At 36.3% G+C, this 14,852-nt stretch overlaps 2 protein-coding genes across 8 annotated transcripts in view; both read right to left on the bottom strand.

Moving 5' to 3' along the window:
* Positions 1-10,875, bottom strand: part of LOC140754521 (protein Fe65 homolog) — a 108,183-nt gene extending 97,308 nt beyond the window's left edge. Inside the window, exon 1 of the mRNA XM_073089548.1 lies at positions 10,645-10,875. The gene's annotated coding sequence lies outside the window, so the exon portion shown is untranslated. The remainder of the gene's footprint in view (positions 1-10,644) is intronic.
* Positions 10,876-14,123: 3,248 nt separating this feature from the next.
* LOC140754297 (uncharacterized) overlaps positions 14,124-14,852 on the bottom strand; it is a 185,103-nt gene continuing 184,374 nt past the window's right edge. For all 7 annotated transcript variants that reach the window (XM_073089279.1, XM_073089276.1, XM_073089278.1 and 4 more), the window contains one exon: positions 14,124-14,384. The gene's annotated coding sequence lies outside the window, so the exon portion shown is untranslated. The remainder of the gene's footprint in view (positions 14,385-14,852) is intronic.

Below are 14,852 nucleotides of genomic sequence, written 5' to 3' on the forward strand. Positions count from 1 at the left end.
GTAGCAGACGAGCATGCGGTCCACCGATGGTAAGTGCCGACTGCCGTCCATAAACATTTGTAATTAACCCCAGATAGGATTAAATATCCCTACCTGAGGACCACAGATGCGCCGCTATGAGGACTAAGCTGGAACCCCTCGGTAAAGTAAGTCTTCCTTACCATACCCTTCAAACCAGAACACACCAGCGCTTAACGCTGCTGTAATGAAGCAGAAATAGGTGTGGCGGTGGTGACGCCGGAGTAGAACCACAAGGGGTTCTACCACCTTTACAGTTATCTACAGACGGCAGGTACCACAGTTCTAAACCACAAAACTGAATACCTGTTCTCGTTTACTAGACAACGTAACCTAAACCTCTACAATGTACTATAAGCTCGCCTTTTATAAGTCTAACGTCACCTGCTACAAGCTGTAGCTTAGAAAGCTGATACGTAAAGTTCCGGATAACGTTACGAGCGCCCAAGCGGATGAAGTTGAATGCACTTTGCACTTTATACTCGTAGTATCTTTATACATATATACTTATACAGTGTTCATATGCACTTTAATATCCATATTTTAGCGGAGAGTTTAGCTCCTTACATAGCTTTTATAGATAAAATAATTTGTTTTGACTACGCTGACTATTCTTATGAAAGTTGCGAACGCAAGGTTTTTCTTAATTTGAAGGATCAAGGCGGTGGTTGAGCTGTTTGTTATGATCTCTAATAGAGCCCAAAATATGAAGAAAGTCTATGGGGACATTCACAGTTGACTTTTACGAATTCAATGTAGACCACCGGATGGTAACTGGGTATAGCCGCCTATTACCTTCTGTAACTCTATATAGAACAGGTATTCTAAAAGCCAGTCTCTCCGAGTTGAGGACAAATTTGGTCGCCTCATAATGTAAGTCAGCTGGCATCCGGTGTGTGGTAAGGGAGACATACATATCTGAGGCATTCCAGTTTAGTACTTAGGGATAGCGGCGCATCTGTGACAAATCTCCTGGCAATTCAATTTGTATGCCTATTCGTAATTAATTATTAAAAATTGTTTAAATGGTTAAGGATAACATCGTAACGAGACCGGCATACGTGAGACATCTTTAAAAAAAATCTCAAAGCTATGTGAAGTCTACCAATACGCACTTTGCCAGCGCGGTGGACTGTGGCCTAATCCTTCTCATTATGGCGACAAACCCGTGCCTAACAATAGAACAGTAATAGGTTGATGACGACATAAGCTACTTCTCGCACTCAATTTCAACGTAAAAACATTCAAGAAAGTATTCCGTCCATCTATGTCACCTACAAGCCATAAGTCGGAAGGTGTAAGTTTTTCAATATCCCTCTGTCACATTCATAAATGATGGCGGCCCTTCGAACAAAGGCTAAGGGTGGGCCCGTAAATAAACATCCCTATGTTTTATGGGGGTGGAATTCTTACCTTTCCAGTTGTTTTGCGGATAAACGGAGTTGTTCGAACTAACTTAACTACTGTTTGTATTTTCGGTTTTGTTTATATTCCTTACGTTAAGGTGAAATCCCTTAAACTGTTTTCGCGACTTTGTTTATGTTTTGTTGCGTACAAACCTATAGGTAAGCCCTTAAAGTACGGACTTCACACCTTTGTTTATATTCTACGAGCTATTTATAGATTTGGAGAAGCAAATAAGGACATCATGGACATCTGATACGTACCAACTTCGTTATTCTGAGGACTAATCGCTCCGTATGAACGTAAGTCCACATCAATAGTAAAGTCTTTCCATCGAAACTTAATAACAGAAATATTTGTGGCGGTGGTGCCTTAGTATTCGGACCATACTGTTTGTACCACCTTTCATCATTGAAGCTCAAGTTGAATTAAAGTCCTACCTTAGATTGATCACAGTTTTGCAACCCCTGAGAACCACGCCTAACGCCACGTGTAAGCTTTTCCTTTAAATCAAAAGGAATAATTTGTCACTACCATTATAAGGTAGTGTTAGGAGTAAAGTAAAAAAAATATATTAATAATTTTAAATACATAAGCAATTACTTGCTCAAATTGATAATTTCGCCAAAAACAATAGTTTTATCCATATCAGAGTATCTTAGAGTGGTATATATTAGTAAGTATATTAGAGTTAGAGAGAGAACTCATAACACATTATAATACTAAAGTTTACTAAAGGACTTGAACAATACTATGTTAATTTCACAGTCAACTTATCCCTTTGTCTTTGTAAGCTTTGTTAACTCAAACTAAAGTTCAACGTTACGTAGCGTTATACTTAAACAAAGCAAAGTTAGGGCCAGCTCGCCCAAATCAAGATTTTCATTTAGGTTAGGCACAGGTTTCCTACCCAAATGTAGATTGGTAGACTTCGAGTATTAAATCAGTAGACTTCAATAATATAATTATTTTAAAACAAGTGAAATTCCATTTCTAGTAAGCACACCATTGGCAAAATACGAATCAAACTTACACATGGAAAATTCCGTATCATTTTTTTTTACTTTTGAAGTACCTTCTAATAATTGTTTCACCATTTGAAATTATCCGGTAATCGATTGCATAGACAAACCGAAAAACGAGAAAATAATGGTTTGAACCCTTTCTATATTTTTATGTTTTTTCTTTGGGCACGGAATCCGAAAAATGGGGGATCATCTGTGGCTGACCTTCAGCTAAGTCTAATCTCGAGTTGAGTGCAAATATCCATATGCGACGGTGACCACTCACCATCAGCTACTTGCTAACAACTTCTATGCTTATTATAAACAATTGGTATCGTCGTTAATAAGAAGCTTGGATGTTAACGATATCGCATTTTTATAACATTACATTAAAGTAATAAGTGACTCATTTGATATTACATCTTAAACACAGATGCGGGTATGTGCAGTCGGGACGACACCATGGCGGCGCTCGAGTTAACAGAGAGCAGCATTCTCGTCGGAGACTTCAGCAAGAACAGTCGAATAACGGAGATACTTGTGTAGTTATAATACTTCTAATCACTAGTGTGAACTTACTTACGTATAATTGTTATATCGTTACTCTGTACCGTTTATGTCACTATATTATTACATGACTTCAAGATAACTTTGATTTCACAATATATATTTAGGTTTCTCATTTAAATTGAGCACAGTAAGTAACTGTAAATAAAGTCTTCAAACAATCGACAGTGTAGTTCTGAGATTAAACCATTTCAGATTTCGTCTTAATGTTTGTTGGCAACCAAATCTAGCCGAGAGGCCAAATAGGTCACAATAACAGACTTAGGTCGTAGAAGGTGGAAGATCAAAGTCAAAATATTGTGTACTCCTTCTTCCTCTTCTTAGCCTCTCTCAGTGGCGGACTAAAGTCGTTGGAAGCCCGAGGCGGAAAGTTAAAATGGAGTCCCCCAATGCAAAAATTCGATTTGATTTTACAATATGACAAATGTGTCATAAAATTATTTGCCTGTGTTTCAGTTACCTTTTTTTACGCTAGCTGATACACATTTCATATATTGTTTGGGTCTGACGACCTTTTTTTAGGAACTGTGTTTGGGGGCCCCCAGGATCGGGGATCTGAAGCCGCTAGAGGCCCCTCTAAAGAAGATTTAAAAACTCTGTTATATACTTAGATACTGAAAAGTTTATTTACACAAGTATTTAAATATTTAACTATCGCTAACGTTTTATATTGAATATTTACAAAAACAGTATATTTATAACTATAAATAATAAATACTTATACGTTTTTAAAAACACGTCTGGTTTCTCCACTCTATCACATATATCATAAATAATTTGCTGTATAAATAAAATATTTTAAAATTCTTTCAATTAACACGAGTGCGGTTAATTCGGACCGCACTTCATAATCACTAACTGAGAATTTTCTAATTAAATTGTACGAATAAATAAAAATATGTCGATCAAAATATTTGCCACTTTAAGCTCATAATATTATTTAATACACATGATTTAACCATAATGTCACCATAATCTATAAAGAACGGTTTTTTCCCAATACCTCTGTTCTTTAAATTAATTATGACATGCTTATAATTAAATTTCCTTGGTGAAGAATAATATCGTGTGAAAGCCTACATGCCTAAGAGTTAATAAAAAAAGATTTTCAACGGTGTGTGAAGTCTACTAATGCGCAATTGGGTGGGTTGGAAGAGCGCTATGACATGTGGCTCTTCAAAAAAGGTTTAAGAAGAGCTCTCCTTCAAAGCTGGCGATGCATTGGCGACTCCTATGGTGTTGCAAATGTTCATAGGCGACGTTGACTACTTTCCATCACGTAGCACATCTGCTTTATCGTTAAGCTTAGATATATATAAAAAATATAGCCAGCGCGGTGGACTATGTTTTAGCATAGTGGTTTACCAATCTCACGTTAAAAGGAGTCCCGTGCCTGGCAGTTAAAAAGATGATAGAGATGAGTTGTCAACAAAAATCCCAACGTCATGACACCCATAACCCTCGACTTAAAACATCTATTAAACTTTATAACTGCACCTTTCACACGAATCTTTGTAACATCACTTAAAGTGTTCAACGACCCCAACTTTCCCAGACATTGCGGAAGAGCTTTCCTGAAAGCTTTTAAGACGACCGTAACGAAAGTTTCGATAAGAGCTGATAAAAGAATAACCGTTAAAGATTTTTCGACTTTCGCTGTTGTGGTGTGGACTTTGTTGTAAATCTTGTGGAAGGAAAATCAGTTTCTGTTTTCTGTTGAACAATTTTTTATGTAGCTGATAGAAGAAAGTGTAGCATTATTTTTCATTTTTGATATGAATGGTATGGTTCGACCTGGGTGGGACCATAACTATTTTCTAGCGTTAAGCAGTTTGTGCATTACGGTAGAAGGGTGTTCTAATGTGCTCACATTGGGATAATTTTCAGTATATTTAAAACTTTTCATTATACTCACATACTTATAGGATTGTATAAGTCTTTTTGAGAAACAAAGATCTTTAAAATAAATGTACTTATTTGTAGCGATTGATTTAAATATAAGGCGGCCATCTTGGTCCAAAGGTGTTAAAACGCTTATAATCGGATTCAAATTGAACCCATTGAAAATTGTAAATTGTATGTAACCTAATAACAGCAGTGTTAGGCGCTGCTGTGTTCCGGTTTGAAGGGTGTGGTAATGGAGATAGACTTTTCCGAGGCGTTCCAGCTTAGTCCTCAAGGGTAGCGGCGCACCTGTGGCCGACCTCAGGTAGGAATATCTAATCCTATCTGGGGTTGATTACAGATGTCCATGGGCGGCAGTAGCCACTTACCATCAGGTGGACTGCATGCTCGTCTGCTACTCTCATATTATATATAAAAAAAAAATGTAAAGTTGGTTAGAAATAATGATGGGCGACATGACCAATTACCATCAGGTGGTCTGCTTGCTCGTTTGCTTCTTATAGTTTTACTAGAAATAGGTGTAGCGGTACTGGTAATACCTTCTATTAAACTACTAAAATCTAAATATAAATTAGGATAAACTTCCAAACTATTATCTCTATTGTGTAGCCAAGATTGAACGGAAGTAAAGTAAAATCTTATCTATTCCTATCCGTCTTATCCGGAAATCTGAAAGCTCTCGAGAGCGTTGAAAAGCTCCGGATGTAAGCACCTTTAAAGGGCGATTTGTACGTGACGTCACTCATCCGTGTCTGTGAATTGTACCTACAGTTCAATTGTACCGTTGGATAAGTTACCTATAGATTATGAAAGTAGCATAGAAGCCTGGTAATTTGATGCAAGTGGCAATTGGGCGCAATGGGTATCTGTAATCAACTCCAGATTAGATTTCTACCTACGGTTGTTCACAGATGTGTTGTTACGCCTGACGCCTAAATTGGAACGCTATGGAAAATTATGACTATCTTATTACGCCCTTTAAACCAGAACACAGCAGCACTTAAGACTGCTGTTATGAAGTAAAAATAGTTCTACCACCTTCCGTAGTTCCGGAAGCACCACAACCACGCCTATGTCTTCCTAATGACTGCAGTATTGCTGTATTATCGTTTAAAGAATATAATAAAAGGAAGACACCTTTGAAAACATTCCAACTTAGTATTCGTGGGAGCAACATACTTGTTTACAACCTTAGGCAGCATTATAGTCCCACCTGGGGTCGGTTATAGATATTCATGGAACGCCAGTAACCATGGGTTGCTACTTCTACATCATAAAAAATCTCAGATTTCTAAACCTATTAAAAAATTTCAACTCTATATCTTAGACTTGGTTGACCAAAGTCAACTTTTAGTCTTTTCAACTGCATTAACAAATTCCATCGTAATATGAGCCAAGTTAATTTGAGTTTGAGCGAAAAGCCATAAATTAGCGGATACTCGACCGGACGAGATCCTATTTGCATAATGACCCGCCATCTGTAATCATTTTGGCTGTATTAAAATTTATTGACCGACAGGAACCTTGCAGAAAACCGATGGATGGTTTGTTAGTTCATCACTCACCATTACTCCTCAGAATTTCCAGAATCCTTATGAGCCACAGGGGAATAATACAGATGCGTTTTTTTAATTAACTCGATCGATTACCTGCTGGGGAAAAATATTTTTAAGAAACTAATTTTAGTTTTTAAAAAGTAAAAATATAAAAAAAACAGCTTTCGTTTTTGTCAAAATCAGCCTCATATTTTCAATTTTTTCGCTATTTCTTATAGCTTGGGATTTGGCTCTGAAGGCCCGGTCTAAAAATTCACCCCGTTTTTAAAAAATAATTAGCTTTTCATATATTTTTGAAAGTACAATTATTACTGTCAATTCATTCGAGATGAGCATAGTTTTCATTAATTAGTCATGCTCGCTTTATCCAGCTCATTGTGCAACGGAAAATTTTAATGAGACGGCCAGTGAAATGTTTTTAATTATTTTTTGAGGTAGTAGTTGATAAGTGGGTCATGTAATGAGCATTATATATATATATATATATGCTAACGCTTTCTACACTCACAGCTCCACACTAGGATTCCCTGTATCGTGGGTACTATGGACACATAGACAAATACACAAACACCTAGACCCAGAAACAGAAATCTAAATTCACCATTTAGAAATCTGTCTGGCTGGGGATCAACCCGGGACCCTCTGCCCGTCAGACCGGTATGGTGACTGCTCCGCCACGCGGGTCGTCAAACTTCATGATACATATATTAATGAGATTATGGAACATATCTTTTTTACCTTTTTTGGAGGTGGTAGAATCTTTTATTGTTTGTCTTGGCAGGCACCACCGCCACACCTCTTTCTGGCTAATAACAGTAGTGGTAAGCGCTGCCCAGTTAAGGTTTTTAAAGTTCCTTTACCACACCCTTCAAACCGGGATAGCCTCCGGAGTCAACCACAAAAGATTCTACCATGTTCCAAATCCTTTTTAATTTCTATCTATGCTCATGGATAAGCTACCCTTGTCCGTCAGTCAATTGTAAAATTAAGTAGGTATTTACATTGTAAAATTATTAGTAGATAAGTAATTCAAATTTATTTTTTTGTAAAATAAAATTCGTTGATGTAGAAAATATCATCATAAATAGTAAGATCAGCTATTCTGCTCTACTATGAGATGGTAGAGTTAATAAAATCACGTTATCTTTCCTTTCAACCAGGAAAACAGAGCTCACCAGACAAGAAATAGGTTACTTCTATGAATTTTGCAGTGCGGGTAAAATTGGGTTGCATAGCATAATACTCAAAATGCAAATATGACTTTGGAAGTGATTTTGAGGAAACGCTTTTGTTTATGCATGGAATAATTAAATTGCATAACTCCGTTTGAAGTTTTTATAAAATGTTTCTTTTTATAATATTACTATACTCGTATATCCTTATCCTTACTATCCTTACTAATATTATAAATCCGAAAGTAACTCTGTCTGTTTGTCTCTCTGTCTGGTTGTCTCTTCTTCGCGCCCAAACCACTGAACACATTTTAATGAAATTTTGTACAAAGATAGACTGAGACCCGAGAAAGGACATAGGATAGTTTTTATCCCGGAAATCCCACGGGAACTAGGGATGGCGATCTAAGATCGACTAATTGGAGAATCGATCTTTTGGACCCAAAACATCGATTATTTTATTCGATATTAGTAAGGATTGAATCGTAAACTATGCATTTGATAAAGTGATGATTTTTAGCAAAGTTGTAGGTACGAATTTTCAGTTTTATGTACGTTAGTATGTTATATTATTTTCTTTTTTTTTTGACGACCCGCGTAGCGGAGCGGTCACCATACCGGTCTGACGCGCAGAGGGTCCCGGGTTCGATCCCCGGCCAGACAGATTTCTAAATGATTAATTTAGATTTCTGTTTCTGGGTCTGGGTGTTTGTGTATTTGTCTCTGTGTGTGTCCATAGTACCCACGATACAGGGAATCCTAGTGTGGGGCTGTGAGTGTAGAAAACGTTTTTTTTTTTTTTAAACGCGGGCGAAGCTGCGGGCAAAAACTCCTAGACTATATTCTATGTAACTTAGCATTCGAGCATATAATCTTCCTAATAGTAAGTTGTCTACGTCATCCATGGACAATTGTAACCAAGTCCATATACAACCAGGATTCTATCTGAAGACGATCATAATATGTGCCTCGCCTTTTAAGAAAACTATGATGATCGCCTCACATGAAAGCCAGCTGGCAATATCCACACCCTTCCACCTAAATGCAAAAACCTTTTATTTATTTATTTATTTACTCAAAACTTACAACTAACATTACGGGCCAACCTAATGCGTTAGTGTAGTGAAAAAAATATTGATAATTATATTAAATGTTAATTGTTAATAAATACAAATTACAACCAAGATTCAAATTAGTCAAAAAATCCTTAAACATCAAATATATTAAATTAAACAATAGTGCAAGAATAATAATAATGTAAAAGTCCAATAAAATGTCAAAATATAATAATATCAATACTAGAAAAAAAAATGCAGAAAGAACTGCTTGACATTAAAAATTGCTATGACATCCAGTCGAACCATGCCACCCTTTAAAGTAAAATTGCTAGAAACACCTATTTCTGGACAGGTCCTTCTGCAGTTGGAGTTTGACAAGATTTCATTATTATAGCACGTATATTTTTTATGAAATACTCGTAGTAACTGTAACTACTTCTTTCAATGCTTGGATTGGTAATGAGTTAAGATACGAATACTATTCATGAATAGACTCAAAATTGATTCACCTAGGTTTATTTTTAACAATTCAATTTGTTTAAAGTCCTTAAATACACTGTATGGATCTTTTAAAATAAGGTTGAACTTTACATACGGTTGACCCTTATAGAAAATACGCAGTAACCTTTCCCGTTGATATTGTGTTCTATAATAACACACACGTGCATACAACCCATTGATATAAATTAATGTATCAGTAGAACAAGAGTCTCTTTCTAAGAGATATTGCACAACTCAACACAAATATGAATTCATCATCATCATCAACCCATTACTATCTCACTGTTTCGCACGGGTCTCGTCTCAGATTGAGAAGGATTAGCCATAGTGCACCGCGCTGGCCAAGTGCGAATTGAGTAGTAGTAGACTTCACATACCTTTGTATTTTTTTATTTTTAAAGATGTCACAGGATACATACACGTTTCCGAATTGGTAGACTTCACATACCTTTGATTTTTTTTTTAAAGATTTCACAGGATACAGGTTTCCTCAGGATGTTTTTCTTAACCTTTTAAGCAAGTGATAATTAATTTCTAATTTTAAATTAGTTGACAAGTTATAAGGATATTTTAACATTATTCTAACGTCATCTACGATGTTCTTGGGTTCGATATCTAGCCAGGCAGACATCTAAATGACGCAAATTTGAATTTCTGTCCTGGGTATGCATATTCATGTATGTATTGGTGGTTTATGGTTCCATGGAGAATCCTAATGAGGTCACACGTGTAGAAAGTATTATTCATGGGTTTATCCGGGATGTCAGTTTAACTTAACATATTTTAACACCCACTATATTATACATTGCAGGTTAAGTATATAAGTAGTAGCATAATATGTTGTATATTATGTTGTAAAGAAGTGCGCAATTCTTTTCAGTGACACAATAAAATTTAGTATTGTTATTGAGTAATCGGACTAGGAAGCGTAGTGGAATACGGTCCAGGCTTCTCCAAGTAACGCCACAGACAACCTATAGGTACATTTTGTTTTTACCTATCGTTCAGTAATAGAATACTCCGTGCACGTGCATGTTATGGATATATTACACAAAACAAAATTATTTAAAAGCGTATTGAGTTATGTTTCTTAATAAATATACCTTAATTTGAAACACAATAATATAAAGGTAGATACATATATGTAAGTACTAATAAATTTAGGTATTTTTCGGTACGTAAATCATACACACTTTATCATTGTTGATAATATGCAAACATTACATAATACCTAAAATATTTCTAAAGGACATATTCTTCGATCAGACAAGCTTTTTGCTAGCTAAAGCTATATGAACGCATGAAACTAAAACGAGACGTAAAAACCTTTCTAACAAACGAGGGTTCGCTAAAAATCAATGATATGCGTACAAAACGCTTCATAACCTCTTATTTACATATGAAATAGTGTAGAACTGTACTGTCGTTTAAACATAATAGGAAAAATGAAATGTCTTACCTGACTCCTTGTGGAATCTTACACAATCTTCGAGCAAGAAAAAATTACGTAAGCACCGACGAATTTCAAGTCCTTCCTATAAGAATTAACCCTTCGATCACTGCACACTACAAATTGTATTTAAAACCCGTTTTTACTTATATCGCGCTCGAAAATGGACGTTTACACAGTAAAATGAGAAATAAATTAAAATAAAATGGCGAAGCTGCCGTGTTGGGTGCCTATGAGGGTAGTGAGACGCATGCGCGAATTAAACTCACCCTCGTTTATTTTCCTTTGCGTTCCGAAACACCCTCGGCTTAAGGGTTGGATTTTTAACGAGTATTTTCTTTGTAAAAGTGGAGCGATCTAAATAAAGTTTAGCGAACTACTAACTACGTTAAGGTTGTGCTCTTTTTGAAGAAATTGTAGGTAGTTTGCTTCGGTGTCGATTAATTATGATGGAAAGTAGACCGCTTGGCAGTTTATCAGTGTTTGTGGGTAAAATATATTTCCATTTACCCACTCCACTTTTTAAAGTGGTATGTAGGTCTTCTTCTTAGTTGTTCCTTCATGGCTGAAGGTCGTGCCTGCTTTGGAAGTCTTTTATGCAGGTGTGCTGCATATCCAGCCGGTGTGCTCGGTCGTCTGCTTTTCTAAAGCACTCCGTAACAGACATCTTGGTGAAGCCTTTGATCTGGTCAGACCACGTTGGTGATCTTCCCCGAGGTCTTTTTCCCTCCACTTTCCCAACTACCAAGATTTTCTCTAAGCAGTCATCTCCCCGGCGTGCTATATGACCAAAGTAGGACAGAATTCTTTAGAGGCAGGTGGTTGATAGCCTTGTTTTTACTCAGTTCTTTTAATACTGAGATGTTGTTTTTTTTTGCTGTCCATGGGATACAAAGCATTCTCCGCCAGCACCACATTATGTAGGTACCTACCTACTATTTTACTCAGTTCTTTTAATACTGAGATGTTGGTTCTTTTTGCTGTCCATGGGATGCGAAGCATTTTTCGCCAGCACCACATTATGTAGGTACCTACTAATGTTCAATATGTGTTCAAATACTAAGTTGATGAAGCTTTTCAACTTAGTCTTGGTACAAATGGTAGCAGCATAGGCATGACTAGATGTCTGGTCGGGTGATCAAGGCGTGACCTTACCTTGGCTGGTAGCTACTTCAAAATTTACGTCACAACAGATAGCGCTTGTCAATGGTACCCACATGGTACCTATTGACCATTTGCAAGGGTCTCTGACTAAGGTGGCGCCACCGCCACACTTATTTCTGCCTAGAAGCAGGTGTGGCAGTGGTACCTAAGGAGTCGAACCGTAAATTATGAACTTAAAAGTAAAAAATAAGTTAACATGAGATTTTTTTTATAATATAGGAGTAGCAGACGAGCATGCAGTCCACCTGATGGTAAGTGGCTACTGCAGCCCATGGACATCTGTAATCAACCCCAGATAGGATAGATATTCCTACCTAAGTTCGGCTACAGATGCGCCGCTACCCCTGAGGACTAAGCTGGAACGCCTCGGAAAAGTCTGTCTCCCTTACCACACCCTTCAAACCGGAACACAGCAGCGCCTAACCCTGCTGTTATTAGGTAGAAATAGGTGTGGCGGTGGTGCCGCCGGAGTCGAACCACAAAGGGTTCTAACCACCTCACCAGATAATTCTGTGGGAAATTGCTCCAAAAGAGAAAACCCAAATAATACAGATGTTTGTGGTCTGTCGTGACCGCTTCCAATCTTTATTCTTTTATGACATTTAGAAACTGACTGATACGTAATAATCGATAGACGGAGTAAAAAACGTAAGTAAACCCTAGAAAGATTATATTAACTTTCATCCGCTAAAGAGCTAATCAGTGTATAATTATAAAAATATTACTTACCTAGGACACGCATGTATTTTGTAATTGTCAAAAAAAAAAAGATTGAAAGCACTATTTTGAACTAAATGACTAATAACTAAGTCGTCTGGTTCTCAGAGTCACTACTTAGTACCTACCTTATTATTATTTTTCCTGTCTAATGTAGGTATATTATTAAGTTATTATTAATATTGAAATTTATAAATAAGTTACATTAAATGAAACAAAAGTCTCGCTGATAAACCCTTAAAGGATTATAAAATACAAGTATCCCTAGTGAATACATCCTTATTATCCTTATTCTTATAATGCTTTTATGTTCATTATTTGAATGAAATGAATAAATGAAAAGGAATAAATAAAGCTAATGAAGTTTTCATAAACTTTAAGGGTCCAGTAATATTTAAAATTAGGTGTTATTTTAAATTCTAGGAATAAATTCTGAGTGGCCGCACCCTATTTCACAGTTGGTCGGGCAAATCCGTCTGTAGTGGTGCATTAAGATAGTCTGGTGCAAAGCTTAGCTTACAGGGTCAATGAACCGTGATCCCTCATTGCACACTATCGAGTAACAAACTTTGTTTTTCTTTTAATTTTATGAAAGCAAATTGTAGACTAACTTATCAGTTAGGAGTATTGAAAATATCGAAAGCCAAATAGGATTGGACTCCTACTTATGCACCTACAAAAACTGAATATTAATTAAACTTGTCTGATGCATTCATATTAAAGTTTGTTTGTCAAAATTCAATGTATTGTTGAATTCTTTTTAGGCATGGTTTTCATCTAAACTATTTGAAAAATGTGTGAATGTGCCTAATCTGTCAGTTAACCGTTGTCCACCTCTATTAATAAACTGAATACGTAGTGGTTATATTCTCTTTGAGCTCAATTTTCACCCGTCAATGATGTCTTGAAAGTCTACTGCTGGGAATATGGAGCATAATCAGTCCATTACAACGTTTAATTGCAGTTTAAAATGTGGTAAAACTAGTATCGTTTGACTACTGCCACATCAATTTCTAGCATGAATTGATTTTTGCGTTTCAAAGGGGTATGGATGCAGACTTACTGATTAGGACCATCATAGTGTCCAGGACGCACAACGCATCTTTGATAAACTTCAGATAGAATCCATTCTATATACATTCCATTCCATTTTTTATAGATGACCATGGGCGAAAGTGGTCTGGGGCTATGAGGCGACTTACCATGCTCGTTTACACTTCAATCTTACAAAAATATCTATATTACCTCAGATATATATTCTACTTGTTTTTGCCCGCGGCTTCGCCCGCGTTTAAAAGAAAATAATATAACATACTAACATACAGAAAACTGAAAATTCGTAAATTCAACATTGTTAAAGATCAGAAGGAACTTGATCAAATGCGTAGTTTACGATTCAATCTTTACTAATATCGATTAAAATAATCGATGTTTTGGGTAGAAAAAATAGATTCTCCGATTAATAGTTCTTACATCGCCATCCCTAGTTCCCGTGGGATCCCGTGGGACAGACAGACAGACAGACAGACAGAGTTACTTTCGGATTTATAATATTAGTAAGGATAAGGATTTTCTACTTTCAGGGTTAATAAATAAAACAACATAAAAACTATAGGAATAAAATTTGTATTTCACAGTTCTGAAATGTTTAATACATAATGTAGTCTTTAATAAAATATAACTATACGCTATATCAATTCAATAACACTCAAAAATACATGTCTTAATGAACGTTAGGTAAACCTCTAATTACAATAACGTTACGCGTATATCGCTCGTGCCTATATAATAATCATTTATTTATTTATCACTATATATCAATAATTATAATCTATGCGGTTGTATACAGCGCGGCATCTTCCGTGTTTCTGAAAAGGGAAAATGGTTTAGAGACTTTCTTACTATAAATAAAATAAATTTGTAATTATTTTTTTAGCTAAGTTTCGCTTAAATTTCTGTTTTGTATAAGTCCTACGAGTATAATTTCAAGGTAGTACAACCCTTTGTGATTCGACTCCGGTGGCACCACCGACACACCTATTTCTACTTAATGACAGCAGTGTTAAGCGCTGCTGTATTCTGGTTTAAAGTGTGTGGTAAGGGAGTCATACTTTTCCGAGGCGTTCCAGCTTAGTCCTCAGGGGTAGCGGCGCATCTGTGGCAGACTTCAGGTAGGAATATCTAATCCTATCTTGGGTTGATTATAGAGGTCCATGGGCGCACGTACGTAGATCACGTACTATCAATGGATTGCAAGTTCTCTATATTAAAACAAATGGATAGTAAACTATGATTTTTTTAAGTTGATAAGTAATTAAATATTTCTGATATAAAGG

The sequence above is a fragment of the Epargyreus clarus genome, unplaced genomic scaffold (genome assembly GCF_041222505.1).
Source record: "Epargyreus clarus isolate Ecla_fem2 unplaced genomic scaffold, WU_Ecla_fem_2.2 ptg000029l, whole genome shotgun sequence".
Classification (NCBI taxonomy): Eukaryota; Metazoa; Arthropoda; class Insecta; order Lepidoptera; family Hesperiidae; genus Epargyreus; species Epargyreus clarus.